The sequence below is a fragment of the Pan troglodytes genome, chromosome 16 (assembly GCF_028858775.2).
Source record: "Pan troglodytes isolate AG18354 chromosome 16, NHGRI_mPanTro3-v2.0_pri, whole genome shotgun sequence".
NCBI classification, from domain to species: domain Eukaryota; kingdom Metazoa; phylum Chordata; class Mammalia; order Primates; family Hominidae; genus Pan; species Pan troglodytes.
Window position 1 is genome coordinate 42,880,301 of NC_072414.2, and position 18,755 is coordinate 42,899,055.

Here is an 18,755-nt window from a genome sequence, read left to right on the forward strand (position 1 = left end):
TTGGATTTATTTATGCCCTGGACACAAGAGGAGTCTCTATGACAAGAGACTTGAGGAAACAAACACCTAAAACAGTGTCTCTTTGTCTTGGGCATTATACACTTAAGTCACACTGACCTTTAAACTTCTACAGCTGCTCAAATGTTATGTCTTGGCCCATATAACTTTTATACTGGATGAAAAATAAATGATATGAATTTAGCTCACTATAGCTTTGGTCTTCGCCAAATGAAAGAAATACCAGCAGCTTCTTTTTGCAAGTAGCAACTTATTTTAGTGCTTTCCTCTTCAGACTAAAGCCCTTGGTAGAAACCAAAATTACAGCCAAAGCCCACACAGAAACCTCAGATTTTAGTCATATGTCTTGCAAGGATGTTACATCATTTCTTAGTTTACCAAATGGAGATATTTCCTGAAACACAGAGACTCACTGTGAGCTTTGGCCTAAAAGATTTTGGGACTGTGTAGCCCACAGTGATCTTAAACTAAATCTTATTTAGGTATCTCATTGACAGACATTTTTTCTTTCACCTTGATCAGTGTGCCTGTCCTTTACGCAGGTGTAATACAAAGCAGTTACTTGTCTTATTTCTGAGATCTCAACATCAGAGTCCTGCAGGAAATGATGGCATATTTAAAATGAATAATTTTTAGAATTCAAAGAAAGAGCCTAAAAAAATAAAGAAAAAAGAAAAAGAAAATGAGTAATTTGAGGAGAGTATAATAAAAAGGACTATTTACAAAGGTAAAAGAGTTCTGGGGAAGCAGCAAGGAATTGGGCAGTATTCTAGGGTTAGTTACTGCGAGCAAATGAGAGGGAGTAATCCCTTCCAACAGCAAGCAGTTTTCAAGCTTTAGTATGCATCAGAATTACCTGGAGGACTTATTACAACACAGATTACTCAGCCTCACCCTGGAGTTTCTGCTTCAGTAGGTCTGGGGTAGGACTAAAATATTTGCATTTTGCATAAATTCCCTGATGATGGCAATGCTACTGGTCTGGAGAGAAAACTGTGTGGAGAAGGCAATCTGGGGCCAGAGGTGTAGCTCACGCCTGTAGTTCCAGCACTGTGGGAGGCTAAGGCAGGAGGATTGTTTGAGTTTAGGAGTTCAAGACCATCCTGGGCAACATAGCAAGACCTTGTCTCTACTTAAAGAAGTTGGGCATGGTGGTACATGCCTGTAGTCCCAGCTACTCGGGAGGCTGAGAGTGGGAGGATTGCTTGAACTCACGAGGTCAAGGCTGCAGTGAGCTACGATTGTGCCACTGCACTACAGCCTGGGTGACTGCCAAAAAAAAAAAAAAGGCAGTTTGGCAATTTGACACAAGCTGTGCCCTCCACAGAGAGATGCAGCCAACATGGGAGATCCAGCAGGGACGTACCAAGAGAATCTAATCATCAAAATCTACCCCTATCCAATTCCTTCTGTTGCTCCTTTTTAAACTCAACCAGCAGCCGAAAGGCAAGGGAACCCAGTGATGCAATTCAGACAATTCAGCCTTTAGGATATGGATCAGAGTAGAGAGTAGAATTGGGTGAGCAAATGGGAAATATCCAGCACTTCTATCACAAAACATCAAGTACCTTCTCCTCACTACTTTTTTCATGCTATTTTATATTTTTATTTTGCTTTCCAGTATATACATGAACATTCATATACATGATATAAATGTAATTTCACAGTAACCCTATAGGGTAGGCAGGAAGATATTTATGCTTATTTAGAAATAAGAAAACTGAGGCTCAAAATGGTAAAGGCTACACATCTGAAAACAGCTTGGATTTCATCGCAGGTTTTCTGGGTCCCAATGTGGGGGGCTCTTGCCACCACTTCACACTGCAGACATGAGGGAATCTGGTAGTGATGCTGGTTCCCCCACTCGAGGCTTCTAGGAAGCTCTTTCTCCTTCACTGCCCCACCTGCATTCCCCTTGAGCTGCATTCTCTTCTGGAAAAGGTGACTCTCTTCTTTGACTGAGGAGCTCAACCCTTGCTCAAGGGCAAACAATGAATTTAGTCTTCTACTAGAGTCATTTATTTGCATTTTTCACTGATTTTCAACCTTTTCAGTGGCAGGGCTACTTAGTCTTGATTTGGGGGCCTTGGAGAGACAAATAAATAACAGCTGTTACCCATCTGAATTCCTTTCGAGAAATAGACACAAAAATCAGACAGATGGAAGTAAAAGCATCAGCTTTAATGAGGGTGAGGACAGAGTAGACAAGCTGCTGGTCAGGTCTCACAATCAGACTTCCTGATACAGTCATGCACTGCATAAGGACTCTTTTTTTTTTTTTTTTTTTTTTTTGAGACGGAGTTTCACTCTTGTTGCCCAGGCTGGAGTGTAATGGCACGATCTCGGCTCACCGCAACCTCCACCTCCCAGGTTCAAGCGATTCTCCTGCCTCAGCATCCCTAGTAGCTGGGATTATAGGCATGTGCCACCACGCCTGGCTAATTTTGTATTTTTAGTACAGATGGGATTTCTCCATGTTGGTCAGGCTGGTCTCAAACTCCTGACCTCAGGTGATCTGCCAGCCTTGGCCTCCCAAAGTGCTAGGATTACAGGCATGAGCCACTGCCCCCGGCCAAGGACTCTTTAATTAATGATGAACACATATATGACAGTGGTCCCTTAAGATTATAATACTGTATTTTTACTGTACCTTTCCTATGTTTAGATATGTTTATATACACAGACACTATTGTGTTACAATTCCCTAGAGTATTCAGTACAGTAACATGTTGTATAGGTTTGTAGCCTAAGAGCAATAAGATATATCACATAGCCCAGGTGTGTAGTAAGCATCTAGATTTATTTTATTTTTATTTTATTTTATTTTATTTTTTTTGAGACAGAGTCTCACTCTGTCGACCAGGCTGGAGTGCAGTGGCACAATCTCGGCTCACCGCAACCTCAACCTCCCGGGTTCATGCCATTCTCCTGCCTCAGCCTCCCGAGTAGCTGGGACTACAGGCGCCCACCACCACATCCGGCTAATTTTTGTATTTTTAGTAGAGACGGGGTTTCACCGTGCTAGCCAGGATGGTCTCGATCTCCTGACCTCGTGATCTGCCCGCCTCGGCCTCCCAAAGTGTTGGGATTACAGGCGTGAGCCACCGCGCCTGGCCAGCAGCTAGATTTATTTTAGTGTGCTCTATGATGTTTGCACAACAAAGAATCACCCGGTTCCAGGTACGGGTCCCTGGCCTGTTAGGAACCAGGTCACACAGCAGGAGGTGATGGCAATGGCGGTGAGCAGGAGGCGGGCATTACTGCCTGAGCTCCACCTCCTGTCAGATCAGTAGCAGCATTAGATTGTTATAACAGTGCAAACCCTATTGTGAACTGCACATGTGAAGGATCTAGGTTGCATGCTCCTTATGAGAATCTAATACCTGATGATCTGTGGTGGAAGTTTCATCCCAAAACCATACCTCACCTTTCCAGTCTGTGGAAAAATTGTCTTCCACAAAACTGGTCCCCCCCTGGTGCCAAAGGGGTTGGGAATCACTGACCTAATTACATATTTCTCATAACGTATCCCTGTCTTTAAGTGATACATGACTGTGCTTGACTCCTGAACTTTTTGGGGAGGCAGGAGTGTATGTGTGTGGGGAGGTGCACATGCTTCAGCGGTGGGGTTGGTGGGAGGATGCACCTGTCTAGTGGGCAGGCTAGTCCAAGAAGGTTGCAAAAAGGGCTGAGCATGCTCAGTTCCTTCCTCAGTGGTTCAGTCAGATGAGTCACTCCTTCCTTGGGGAGAACTGAGAGGGGAAATAGCAGGAAGCTAAATGCTGTCTTCACAATTCTTCTGAAGTGGAAGTTTCTATTTTATGGACCTGGGAGAAAATGGCTTCCCCAACAACATTGCTCTTAGCAGTACAGATGGTCCCCAACTTAAAATTTTTCGACTCTACCAGGTGCAAAGTGATATGCATTCGTAGAAACCATACCTTGAGCACCCATACAACCATTTTGTTTTACTTTCAGTACAGTATTCAATAAATTACATGAGATATTCAACGCTTTAATATAAAATAACTCTAGGCTAACATAAGTGATCTGAGACTTTTAAGGCAGGCTAGTCTATGATGTTCAGTAGGCTAGGTGTATTAAATACATTTTCCGCTTATGATATTTTCAACTTATGATGAGTTTTTTGGGATGTAACCCTACTGTAAATCAAGGAGCATCATCTGTATGTAACACCTTGCTCTTAGCAGTATAGAAGGACTACTGATGCAATTAATTCTGTCATATGATCTACGTACTGTAGTTTTTGAAGTTTTGATTCTCGTTAGTATATTAGTACAGGGCTGGGCGCGGTGGAGTATAGCCTCAGGCTTCAACAGTACTATCACTTCTTTGGAATGTTATTTAGCTTCTTTTTAACTTGATTCATTTTTGATCCCTTGGTCAGTTCCCATAATGCTCTGGATCAGGGCCTGCTTGAATATTAAATTCCCATTTTTCCTTCTGGGAAGGTCTCTGCTTATCCAATCTGGAGCCTATCTTTCTTCCTTGTCCTGGATCTGGTAGACTATTGGGAAAAGTCCTTACAAAGATTTCCTGGGAACTGGATTTTTAAAATGAGTGCATGTGGGAAAATACTCTCCAAGTGCAAAGGGGACTCTGTTTTTGCCTCTACTTATATTTCCAGCTCCTCGGGGAAAATAAAAGTATTACAGGTCAAATCTCTTTACAAGTAGCTCAACTTGACTGTCTAAATATGTGGTATGGAGTAGAGTTTTATTTCATGGATTACTGCTTGAACTAGGTTAGACATAAGCTGGGCTGTGGAGAACTTTTGGTTAAATAGAGATTTTCATTGCAAAGGTATTTGTTGTAGAGGAATTTACCCAGTAAACAGATATCTTCCAGCTAATGTTTTTACCAGGCTGATTCAGACCGGGTAGCAGGAGCGGGAAAACACTGTGGACACAGTCTGCTGGCTAGCGGTCAAGGCAGAGGCAAGTCTGGCACAGGCAAAAGTCTGTGTGAAATGTGGACCTGAGTCATGAAAGGAGAGGAAGAAACTAGTATGTGTCATTCTGAAAAAGCTCTTCTTAGGGCTCTTTGGGCTGTAACCACTGCCTCTCTCCATAGAGAGTCACAGGGCCTCGCTTGGCTCTTCCTGCTGCATTTTCAGACTTAAAAGGAAGCCACCGGCCGGGCGTGGTGGCTCATGCCTGTAATCCCAGCACTTTGGGAGGCCGAAGCGGGCGGATCACGAGGTCAGGAGATCGAGACCATCCTGGCCAACACAGTGAAACCGCATCTCTACTAAAAATACAAAAATTAGCCGGGCATGGTGGTGCATGCCTGTAATCCCAGCTACTTGGGAGGTGGAGGCAGAAGAATCCCTTGAACCAGGGAGTTGGAAGTTGCAGTGAGCCGAGATTGCGCCACAGCACTCTAGCCTGGCGACAGAGCGAGACTCCGTCTCAAAAAAAAAAAAAAAAAAAAAAAAAGGAAGCCACCTCCAGGCAAATTCCCTCCGCCTCTCAAGAAAGATAATAAAACAAAATGGAGAGTCCTTGTCTCTAAAAAACCTGGGTCAGGTTTTGAATGAACGCAGTACCGTGACCCAGCATTAGGGGCTAGGAATGTCCACAGTCACGACTGAGGCTTGCTGCTCTGGCGCCCCCTTGGGCATGAGAGTGGAACTGTATACAAAGTTGCCTAAATCCCCACTGCTGCAGTCCCCAGAACTCCACCCAGTGTCTCTTTTTCTAGGCCTTTCTCAGCCTGGAGAGTTTCCTGACTAACTTTTTGCCATTCCCAAGGTTTTTCTCTGACCACCACCAAACCCTTCTCAATCTCCTAATTTTTCTAAACAAATTATTTTATCTTTCTAATTCTGCATGCATCTCTAGTCACTAAGCCCCAGAAAGATCCTGTAGCAAACTGTCAATCAATAATAAATTAGCATTTCTGAAATTCATGAGACTTTTTCTTAGTTTTATTGAAATATATTTTATGTACCATAAGACTTCACCCATTATAAGTGTACACTGAATAATTTTTAGTAAATTGATAGCTTTGTGCAACCACTGTCACAATCCAGTTTTAGAACATTTCTAACACCCAGAAAATTCCTTGTGAGAATGTGCAGTCAAAAAAAAAAAGAAACAAAACAAACAAACAAAAAGAGAATTTGCAGTCAATCCTCACTTGTTACCTTCAGTTTCAGACAACTACTGATCTGCTTTCTGTCTCTAAAAATTTTCCTTTCCTGGTCATTTCATATAAATGAAATCATACACTATACAGTTTTTTGTGACTGGCTTCTTTCACTTAGCATAATGTTTTCAAAGTTCACCCATGTTGTAGCATGTGTCAGTACTTCATTCCTTTTTATGGCTGAATAATAGTCCATTGTATATAGATAAACTACATTTTGTTTATTCATTCATCAGTTGATGAACATTTGGGTTGTCTCCAGTTTTTGGCTATTATGAATGATGTTGCTATGAACATTTCTATACAAGTGTTTGCATGAATATATGTTTTCATTTCTCTTGGGTAGATACTTAGTAGAATCGCTGAGTTGTATGGCAAATCTATTTAGCTTTTTAAGAAACTGCCAAACAATTTCACAATATGGCTGTTCTATTTTATATTCTCATCAGCAATATGTGAAGGTTTTCCCATAACTCCTCCATCACTAGGTATTGTCTGACTTTTTGGTTATAGCTTAGTGGGTGTGTTAATGCTATCTTATTGTGGTTTTGACTTGCACTTCCCTCATGACTAATGATGTTGCACATTTTTTCAAGTGATTATTAGCCATTTATATATCCTCTTTGGTGAAATGTCTATTCAAATGTTTACTTCATTTTAAAATTAGATTATTAGTCTTCTTATTACTAAGTTATGAGTTCTTTGTATATTTTGGATATAAGCCCTTTATCACATACATGAGTTATAAATATTTTCTTTCAGTCTACATCTTTTCAATTTATTATGGATGTCTTTTAAACCCAAAAGTTTTAATTTTGATAAAATCCAATTTGTCAGCTATTTTTGTGAACTGTGCTTTTGATGTCATATTTAAGAACTCTGCCTAGCCCAAGGTCATAAAGATTTTCTCCTGTGTTTTCTTTTTTAATATGAAACTCTATTTTTCTTTTTTCTTTTTGAGACAGAGTCTCGCTCTGTCGCGCCCAGGCTGGAGTGCAGTGGCACCATCTCAGCTCTCTGCAAGCTCCGCCTCCCGGGCTCACGCCATTCTCCTGCCTCAGCCTCCTGAGTAGCTGGGACTACAGGCGCCTGCCACCACACCCGGCTAATTTTTTGTATTTTTAGTAGAGACGGGGTTTCACCGTGTTAGCCAGGATGGTCTCGATCTCCTGACCTCATGATCTGCCCACCTTGGTCTCCCAAAGTGCTGGGATTACAGGCATGAGCCACTGCGCCTGGCCTCTCCTGTGTTTTCTTTTAGAACTTTTGTAGTTTTACTTCTCACATGTAGGTCTGAGATCCATTTTGAGTTCCATTTTGTATATAATGTGAAGTAAGAGCCTAGGTTCACATTTTGCATATGGATATTCAATTGTCCCAATACTATTTGTTGAAAAGATGGTCCTTTCTCCATTGAAATGTCTTGGCTACTTCATCAAAAATCAATGGACCATAATTTCTGAACTCTCAGTTTTATACATGCCTATCTTTACACCAATACTACATTGTCTTGATTACTATCTGTTTATAGTAAGCTTTGAAACTGGGTATTATAAGTCTTCCAGCTTTGTTCTTTTTCAAAATGTTCCTGGATATTACATATAAAATTTAGGACCAGCTGATTCATTTTTCATTTTTGCCAAAAAGCCTGCTGCAGTTTTTTGCTTGTTTGTTTTAGAGATATGGTCTCACTCTGTCATCCAGGCTGGAGTGCTGTGGCATGATCATAACTCACAGTAACCCTGAACTCCTGGCTTCAAGTGATCCTCCGCCTTAGCCTCCAGAGTAGCTAGGAGTACAAGCACGCACCACCGTGCCCAGCTAGTTGTTTTATTTTTATTTTTGTAGAGATAGGGGTCTCTCACTGTGTTGTCCAGGTTGGTCTGAAACTCCCAGCTTTAAATGATCCTCCTACCTTGGCCCGATAAAAGGCTAGGATTATAGGTGTGGACCACTGCATCTAGCCAACTGCTACAGCTTTGATAGAGATTGCGTAGAATCTAAGAACATTTTGGGGAGAATTATAATCTTAGCAATACTGAGTCTTTTCGATCCATGAACATGCAGTGTCTATCCATTCACTTAGATCTTTCATCTAACCAAAAAAGCAAAAAACAAACAAACAAACAAAAAAAACACAACACAACAGAATTGCTGGGTGCGGTGGGACATGCCTCTAATCCCAGCACTTTGGGAGGCTAAGGTGGGTGGATCACTTGAGGTCAGGAGTTCGAGACCAGTCTGGCCAACATGATAAAACTCTGTCTCTACTGAAAATACAAAAATTAGCTGGGTGTGGTGGTATGCGCCTGTAATCCCAGCTGGGGAGGCTGGGGCAGGAGAATCGCCTGAACCGGGGAGGCAGAAGTTGCAATGAGCCAAGATCACGCCACTGCACTCCAGCCTGGGTGACAGAGTGAGACTGTGTCTCAAAAAAAACCCCCCAAAACCCTAAAAACCAAAACAGAACTGAAGGGAAAAAGAGTGATTCAAGAATAGCTGGAGATTTCAATACACGCTTTCAAAAATGGTTAGAAACCAGAAAGAAGATTAATAGGAAATTGAGGACTTGTATAATACTATAAACCAATTATACTTAACAGACATATGTACACTCTGCCCAACAGCAGCAGAGTACACATTCTTCTCAAGTATATGTGGAACATTCTACAGGACAGACTGTATGTTAGGCCACAACACAAACACTAATACATTTAAAAAGACTGAAATACAAAATATATTTTCTGACCACAATGGAATGAAACTAGAAATCAATAACAGAAGGAAAACTGGAAAACTCACAAATATGTAGAAATTAAACCACACACTTTTAAACAACAACAATAGGTCAAAGAAGGAATACAAGGGAAACTGGAAAATACCTTAAGATTTATGAAAATACAAACACAGCATACCAAAACATATGAGATGCAGCAAAACAGTGCTGAGAGAAATTAATAGCTGTAAACACATTCATTAAAAAAGTGGAATAGGCCAGATGCGGTGGCTCAAGCCTGTAATCTCAGCACTTTGGGAGGTCAAGGTGGGCGATCACTTGAGGTCAGGAGTTTGAGACCAGCCTGGACAACATGGTGAAACCCCCGTGTCCACTAAAAATACAAAAGTAAGCCAGGATTGGTGGCGCATACCTGTAACCCCGGCTACTCGAGTGGCTGAGGCACAAGAATCACTTGAACCTGGTAAGTGGAGAGGTTGCAGTAAGTCGAGATCAAGCTACTGCACTCCAGCCTGGGCAATGAAAGGAACCTCTGTCTCCAAAAAAAAAAAAAAAAAAAACAAAAAACGCCAGGCGCAGTGGCTCACGCCTGTAATCCTATGTAATCCTAGCACTTTGGGAGGCCGAGGCGAGTGTATCATGAGGTCAGGAGTTTGAGACCAGCCTGGCCAAGATGGCAAAACCCCGTCTCTACTAAAAAATACAAAAACTAGCCAGGTGTGGTAGCGGGCACCTGTAATCCCAGCTACTCGGGAGGCTGAGGCAGAAGAATCGCTTGAACCTGGGAGGCGGAGGTTGCAGTGAGCCAAGATCACATCACTGCACTCTAGATTGGGTGAGAGAGCAAGACTCTGTCTCAAAAAAAAAAAGTGGAATAGTTTTCAACCTAATTGTACACATTAGGGAACTAGAAAAAGAAGAGCAGTCCAGGCGCGGTGGCTCACGCCTGTAATCCCAGCACTTTGGGAGGCCGAGGCAGGTGGATCACAAGGTCAGGAAATCGAGAACATCCTGGCTAACAAGGTGAAACCCCGTCTCTACTAAAAATACAAAAATTAGCCTGGTGTGGTGGCAGGCGCCTGTAATCCCACCTACTTGGGAGGCTGAGGCAGGAGAATGGCGTGAACTTGGGAGGCAGAGCTTGCAGTGAGCCAAGATTGTGCCACTGCACTCCAGCCTGAGCGACAGAGCAAGACTTCGTCTCAAAAAAAAAAGAGCAAACTAAAGATTTGTGCAGAGATAAGTGCAATATAGAATAGAAACACAATAGAGAAATCAATGAAACCAAAATTTGTTTTTCAAAAAGTGTTAACTGCATTGACAACCTGTAGCTAAATTAAGAAAAAAAGAAATACTCAAATAACCAAAATCAGAACATTACAATCAAAGTCACAGAAATAAATAGGATAAGAGAATACTATGAACAACTGTACACTAACAAACTGGATAACCTAGAAGAAATGGATAAATTCCTAGAAAAATACAATTTATCAAGACTGAATCATAAAGTAAAAGAAAATCTGAACAGACCTATAGTTAGAATGAGATTGAATCAGTAATAAAAAATCTGTCAACAAAGAAAAGCCCAGGATGAGATGGCTTCACTGATGAATTCTACCAAATATTTAAAGAATGAAGACTGGGCACGGTGACTCATGCCTGTCATCCCAGCTTTTTAGGAGGTCGAGGCAAGAGGCTTGCTTGAGTCCAGGAGTTCAAGACCATCCTGGGCAACGTAGTGAGATCTGGTCTCTGAAGAAAAAAAAAAAAAAGTTAAAGAAGAATGAACACCAAACTCTCAAACCTCCTAAAACTCCTCCAAAAAGTGAAGAGGAAGGAACACTTCCAAACTCATTTTAAGACGCTAACATTATCCTGATACCAAAATCAGACAGACACTACAAGAAAAGAAAACCACAGTCCAATATCCCTGATGAATATTGATTGATTTAAAAAAATCCTCAAAATAGTGCAGGCAAATAGAATTCATTAAAAGGGTTATACACCATGACCAAGTGGGATTTATTTCTGGAATGCAAGGATGGTTCCACAAATGAAAATCAACCAATGTAATGTACCACATTAACAGAATGAGGGAAATAACCCATTCAGAATTTTTTTTAATTTTAGAGACAGGGTCTCACATTGTCACCCAGAGTGGAGTGCAGTGGCACAATCATAGCTCACTGCAACCTTGAAATCCTGGACTCAAGGGATCCTCCTGCCTCAGCCTCCCAAGTAGCTAGGACTACAGGTGCACATCACCATGCCTGGCTAATTTTTTATTTTGTTTTGTAGAGACAGGGTCTTGCTATTTTTCCTAGGATGGGTCTTGAACTCCTGGCCACAAGTGATCCTCCTGCCTTGGCCTCCCAACGCACTGGATTTACAGGCATGAGCTACTGTGCCCAACCCCCATTCAGATTTAATACAATTTATCAATAAGGTTGAATTAATGTCTGCCATTTTGCTATTTGTTCTCTATATGCTGCTTGTCTTTTTTGTTCTTCTGTTCTTCCTTTACTGTTTTTTATGTTTAATAGATATTTTTTATATCCCATTTAATTTGTTAATTTTTTACTATTTTTTAAGTTATTTTCTAAGTGGCCACTCTAAGAATTAAAATATGCATCTTGATTTATCAAAATCTATTTCAGAGTAATAACTCTAGTAAAACATAGAAACTTTGCTCTAATATAGTTCCACTTACACCTTCTTGTTTTACTATTGTCATACACATTACATCTATATATGTTATAAAGCCATTTATTGTTTTATAATATTAGTTCACATAATATTCTGTTTCAAAGTTCTTAGAAAATATATGGGTACAGTCCTTTATATTTACTCATATGTTTAATAATTGCTGTGTTATGTATTTCTTTGTATAATTTGAGTTACCATCTGGTGTTATTTCCTATTAGCCTAAAGAATTCTCTTCAATATTTTTTTTAATGCAGGTCTGCTGGGTCCCTCTCAGCAGTCCAGGCCTTATGTTGACTCATTTACACACAGCTCTGCTTTGCTTTGACCTTGTGAAAACACTGCTTCATTTAAATTTCACCTAAACTCTACTCTTCCCCCACAATCCTATAATAATTCCATCTTTTCCTTTGTCTAGTCAGATGCTCCACAGTTCCTCTGGTAAGTGGTCTCTGTCATTGCCATGAGTCAATAAACTTGTTTATAGATTTGTCCCTGAAAGCTGATTGGGCTACAATATTTATTTAGTACCTATTTTATCCATGGGACTAAAAACTCCAGGACTGGGCTGGGTGTGGTGGCTCATGCCTATAATCCCAGTACTTTGGGAGGCTGAGACAGGTGGATCACCTGAGGTCAGGAGTCCAAGACCAGCCTGGCCCCCATGGTGAAACCCAATCTCTACTAAAAATACAAAAATTGGCTGGGTGTGGTGTTGGGCGCCTGTAATCCCAGCTACTCAGGAGGCTGAGGCAGGAGAATCACTTGAACCCGGAGGCAGAGGTTGCAGTGAGCCAAGATCACGCCATTGCACTCCAGCCTGGGTGACAAGAGCAAAACTCCATCTCAAAAAAAAAAAAAAAAAAAAAAATTAGCCGGGTGGCACGCACCTGTAGTCCCAGCTACTTTGGAGGCTGAGGCAGGAGAATCGCTTGAACCCAGGAGATGGAGGTTGCAGTGAGCCAAGATCACACTCCAGCCTGGGCGACAGAGTGAGACTCCGCCCCAAATAAATAAATAAATAAACTCCAGGAAGGGAGTTGTGTCTATCTTGTATCTCTAGCATGGTTCAATGCCTGACACATTGTAGTAGATCAATAAAAGTTGCATAAATGAATAATGGTACAGTTTGGCTGTGTCCCCACCCAAATTTCATCTTGAATTCCCATGTGTTGTGGGAGGGACCCAGTGGGAGGTAATTGAATCATGGGGGACAGGTCTTTCCTGTGCTGTTCTGTGATAGTGAGTAAGTCTCATGAGATCTAATGGTTAATTATAAGGGGGAGTTTTCCTGCATAAACTCTTTTTGCCTGCCTCCAACCATGTAAGATGTAACTTGCTCCTCCTTGCCTTCTCCCATGACTGCAAGGCATCCCTACCCATGTGGAACTGTAAGTCCAGTTAAACTTCTTTCATTTGTAAATTGCCCAGTCTAGGGTATGTCTTTATCAGCAGTGTGAAAACAGATGAATACAGTAAATTGGTACCAAAAGTGGGGTGCCACTGAAAAGATATCTGAAAATCTGGAAGCAACTTTGGAATTGGGTAACAGGAAGAGGTTGGAACAGTCTGGAGGGCTCAGAAGAAGACAGGAAAATGTGAGAAAGTTTGTAACTTCCTAGAGACTTGTTGCATGGCTTTGACAAAAATGCTGATAATGGTATGAACAATAAGGTCCAGGCTGAGGTGGTCTCAGATAGAGATGAGGAACTTGTTGGGAACTGGAGCAAAGGTAACTTTTGTTATGTTTTAGCAAAGAGAATGGTGGCATTTTGCCCCTGCCCTAGAGATTTGTGGAACTTTCAACTTGAGAGAGATGATTTAGGGTATCTGGTGGAAGAAATTTCTAAGCAGGAAAGCATCCAAGAGGTGACATGGATGCTGTTAAAGGCATTCAGTTTCATAAGGGAAGCAGAGCATAAAGGTTTGGAAAATTTGCAGCCTGACAATGCGATAGAAAAGAAAATACCATTTTCTGAGGAGAAGTTCAGGCTGGTTGCAGAAATTTGCATAAGTAACGAGAAGCCAAATGTTAATACCCAAGACAATGGGGAAAATGTCTCCAGGGCATGTCAGAGGTCTTCACAGCAGCCCCTCCCATCACAGGCCTGGAGGTCTAGGAAGAAAAAATGGTGTAGTGGGCTAGGACCAGGGTCCCCGTGCTGTGTGCAGTCTAGGCACTTGGTGCCCTGAATCCTAGCTGCTCCAGCCATGACTAAAAGGGGCCAAGGTACAGCTCAGGCCATGGCTTCAGTGGGTGCAAGCCGCAAGCATTGGCAGCATCCACGTAGTTTTCAGCCCGCAGATGCACAGAAGTCAAGAATTGAAGTTTGGGAACCTCCGCCTAGATTTCAGAGGATGTATGGAAACACCTGGATGTCCAGGCAGAAGTCTGCTGCATAGCCCCAAGCCTTGGCAGCTTCCACGTGGTTTTGAGCCTGCAGATGCACAGAATTGCATCTGCACAAACTTCAAGAATTGAAGTTTGGGAACCTCTGTCTAGATTTCAGAGGATATATGGAAACACCTGGATGTCCAGGCAGAAGTTTGCTGCAGAGGCAGGGCTCTCATAGAGAACTGCTAGTGGAGTGGAGAAGGGAAATGTGGGATTGGAGCCCCCACACAGAGTCCCTACTGGGCCACTGCCTAGTTGAGCTGTGAGAAGAGGGCCACCATCTTCCAGACCCCAGAATGGTAGATCCACCTACAGCTTGTACCGTGCACCTGGAAAATTCACAGACACTCAATGCCAGTCCATGAAGGCAGCTAGGAGGTGGGCTATACTCTGCAAAGCCACAGGGGCAAAGCTGCCCAAGACCATGGGAACCCACCTCTTGCATCAGTGTGACCTGGATACATGGAGTCAAAGAGAGAATGAGTTTGAAGGAAAACGAAGAGACCCGAGAATGGGAGTATTCTGGAAAGCACAAGTAGTTCAGTATTTCTAGAGGCTCAAATAGGAGGGTGGTGGAGGGAGAGGAGAAAGGGGAGCCACCTAAGCTTGTTAACGCCTACCTCTGTGGTTCTGCTGATAAGATTGGATTTTGTTAGGCCTGGCGCAGTGGCTCACGCCTGTAATCCCAGCACTTTGGGAGGCCGAGGCGGGCGGATCACGAGGTCAGGAGATTGAGACCATCCTGGCTAACATGGTGAAACCCCGTCTCTACAAAAAAATACAAAAAATTAGCCGGGTGTGGTGGCAGGCGCCTGTAGTCCCAGCTACTCAGGAGGCTGAGGCAGGAGAACGGCATGAACCTGGGAGGCGGAGCTTGCAGTGAGCTGAGATTGTGCCATTGCACTCCAGCCTAGGCGACAGAGCAAGACTCTGTATCAAAAAAAAAAAAAAAAAAAAAAAAAAGATTGGATTTTGTTCTGTAAGTGATGGGAGGCCTTTGAAGATTCTTGCTGAAGGGACCCACTAATCAGGTGTCCTACTAGCACCTCTCTCCTCATAGTTCTTCCTCTGGTTCTATTTTAATCTCTGGCACTCCTAGCTCCCCACAGGTCCTGTGTCTGAGGCAAATCCATATCATCTACTGTGACTGAGGAAGTAGTAACTAGAGCCTCTGAATTCCTTCTTTCCATCCCTCCTAAAGCAGTTTTAATTTTTCTTATGATTATGAAAGTAATATATTATCATTTCTAAAACTTCAATAAATACAGAAAAATATAAAGAAAAAATACACAGTAACCATAATTCTATTATCTGAGGCAACCATCTTTAAGGTTTGGGTATTCATCTTCCAGTTATTTTTCTATGCACATTCTCCCTTCTAACAAATGTATAAATGCTTATTAATTGCCAGCCATTGTGCCAGGCACTGCATAAACAGCAGTGAACACCTGATCCCTGCCCTCAAAGAGCATTCAGCCTAGTGAGGGAGAAACACATTAAATAAATAAGGCAAATACTTTTATATTTACAAATTGTGATGTGTGACATTGACATATATTTTTGGCAAAGATGAGCTCAAACCATACATATATTATACTGTTTTATAACCTGTTTTCTTCACTTACATTGATGTATCATGAATATCTTTCCATGGAAATAAATACAGACTCTGTTAGAACTGAGAGTAAGAAGATGAATATGGAAAACATGTTCCTGCCTTCATCTTCATATCCCCAAGGGTCAGCTCTAATAGGGAAGAGAGACATATAAACCGGTAATTTCAACTCACTTTTAGTAAAGGTTGTAAAAGGTACAAACATAAGGTTTGATAGAGGAAATAAGGTCTGAGTTCTGTTTTAAAGGATAAATAGGAATTTTTCAGTTAAACAAAGAGTGGAAGAATATTCCAGGCAGTCAGCAGGTGCAAAAACATGAGGAGTTAAACAGCACGGCACACTCAGGGAATTCAGGCAGCTCAATATCACTAAAATAAAAAATTCTGACATAAGACTAGTATGAGGCCAGGTGTGGTGGCTCACACCTGTAATCCCAGCACTTTGAGAGGCCAAGGTGGGCAGATCACCTGAGGTCAGGAGTTTGAGACCAGCCTGGCCAACATAGTGAAACCCCATCTCTACTAAAAATACAAAAATTAGCTGGTGTGGTGGCACACGCCTGTAGTCCCAGCTACTTGGGAAGCTGAGGCAGGAGAACTGCCTGAACCCAAAAGGCGGAGGTTGCAGTGAGCCGAGATCGCGCCACTGCACTCCAGCCTGGGTGGCAGGGCGAGACTCTGTCTTAAAAAAAAAAAAAAAAGGCCAGGGTGCAATGGCTCATGCCTGTAATCCCAGCACTTTGGGAGTCCAAGATGGGCAGATCACCTGAGGTCAGGCGACCAGCATGGCCAACATGGTGAAACCCCATCTTCACTAAACATACAAAAAATTAGCTGGGCATGGTGGCAGGTGCCTGTAATCCCAGCTACTTGGGAGGCTGAGGCAGGAGAATCGCTTGAACCCAGCAGGAGGAGGTTGCAGTGAGCTGAGGTTGTGCCATTGCACTCCAGCCTGGGGCAACAAGAGCACAGCTCCATCTCAAAAAAAAAAAAAAAAGAATAGTATGAGAAGAGGGTAGAGAGGCAGGCAATGGAAGAGTTATAAATATCTACAGATGCCCAGGTAAAGAGCTTCTATTTTCCCCACCAAACTATTTTGAACTAGGAATAGTAAAAGATTTCTGAGTTAGAAATTGGATGGCTGGCTGAAAAGAGGAGAGGACAGTGATGGCGATGACAAATTAGATTGTTATAATGATTCAGGAGAGAGATGAGGTACTAAAGTAAGATGTTTGCAGGGGAAATGAAGCAATGGGGGACGTTATTGGGGGTAAACTGAGGCAACATCGAGCGTGAAAAATCAGAACTATTGATGAGAGTTGTCAAGGTCTTTGCTGGAAAAACCTTGCCAAATGTCAAACCCAAACAGCCTGGGGATAAAGAATACTAAATGCAGTTTAGTAGTTGAGGGGATTGAAAATAGGATGAGAGCCTAGGAGAGAGTATAGAAGGGGAGAACTGGGGCCATTGGATATGTGTGTGTGTATCCTAGAACTTTCCTTTCAGGCAATTCCCAGGTGCACTGCTGGAGCAGGGATGATAACTCTTGGGGTAAGCAAGCATGAACAACTGTTGTCTGTTTGCAATACTCTAATCAACAGGTGGGCAGAGATTTTCAGTAAAATGTTATAAAAAGGAATGATTCTCTAGAGATATATTCTAAAAATAAGTGGGCTGAATTCTCTGTGGGCATGGGATGGCATAAATGACTTTCAAAATGAAAGCTATTATTTCTGCAGAAAATATTGCTGAAGAAATGGATCATGGTGGTTGCTTCTAAGGAGGAAAGTAGGAGGGTGGGGAAAGGAAAAGAGGAATACTTTTCTCAGTGTAAGCTTTTGTACATGTTGAATTTGGAATAAAGTGAATGTTTATGCAAAATAAATAAAAGTTTTCTAAATGAAAGCTGAGGAAACACACGGAAGAAAAACATGTCTTACCTTTTCCTGTACCTCTGTATATTTCCAAGTGAGACAGAAAGAAAGCTTTCTGTCTGTGTATTTCCAATTGAGACAGAAAGAAAATAAAACAAGTGAGACAGGAAAAAAACTTGCAGAGTGGCTGGTGATAGTCTTATGGAGAATATACTAGTTTGCCCTCCTGCTGTCCTTGGACCACTGCACCTTCTTAAAGTGTACGGAATCACTTTTCTGTCCTTTTTTTTTCTTTTTGAGACGGAGTTTTGCTCGTTGCCCAGGCTGGAGGGCAATGGCGTGATCTCGGCTAACCTCAACCTGGGCCTCCAGGGTTCAAGCAATTCTCCTGCCTCAGCCTCCTAAGTAGCTGGGATTATAGGCATGCGCCACCACCCTGGCTAATTTTGTATTTTTAGTAGAGACGGGGTTTCTCCATGTTGGTCAGTTTGGTCTTGAACTCCCGACCTCAGGTGATCTGCCTGCCTCGACCTCCCAAAGTGCTGGGATTACAGGTGTGAGCCACTGCGCCTGGCCCTGTCCTATTTTCTTTCTTTTTTTTTTTTTTTTGAGATGGAGTCTTACTCTGTCACCCAGGCTGGAGTTCAGTGGTGCTATTTGGGCTCACTGCAACCTCCACGTCCCAGGTTCAAGTGATTCTCCTGCCTCAGTCTCCTGAGTAGCTGAGAATTACAGGGGCGCACCTCCACACCTAGCTCATTTTTTGTATTTTTAATAAAGATGGGGTTTCGCCACATTGGCCAGGCTGGTCTCAAACTCCCGACCTCAAGTGATCTGCCTGCCTCGGCCTCCCAAAGTGCTGGGATTACAGGCGTGAGCCAATGCATCTGGCCCCCTATTTTCAGTTCAATGAGAGCCACTTTTCTCCTTGACTGGAAGAAGAAAGAGGAATTTCAGTTCAAGAGGGTTTAACAGGTTCAATCTTTGTGACAGTAAATCATTCCAAGTGAAATTACCTAGGACAGAGGTGGTGATAAGAAAAGGAGGAAGAAGAGTCCATATTTACAGAAAAAGTGGACAGTCTAAAATTATAAGCTTAAAATGGAAAATTCATATCCTCTTTATTTTGGGGCAGGACTAGGAGCCAGAGTCTCAGAACAGGAAGCCACAAGTAACCTCTTTACTATCAACACCGTGAAAGTATGGGGGAAATGCTCTGGGTTTGAATTCTAGATGTAGGGC

General features: G+C 42.3%; 1 long non-coding RNA gene across 3 annotated transcripts in view; it reads right to left on the reverse strand.

The window, feature by feature from the left end:
* The window catches only part of LOC107968623 (uncharacterized), a 47,798-nt gene that overhangs the window by 19,909 nt on the left and 9,134 nt on the right, over positions 1 to 18,755 (reverse strand). The window contains exon 3 of one of the 3 annotated variants that reach the window (XR_010151697.1): positions 8,903 to 10,678. The exons of the other annotated variants lie outside the window; for them this stretch is intronic. This is a non-coding gene — a long non-coding RNA (uncharacterized LOC107968623). Of the gene's footprint in view, positions 1 to 8,902; positions 10,679 to 18,755 lie in introns of those variants that run through there. 3 annotated transcript variants of the gene reach the window in all.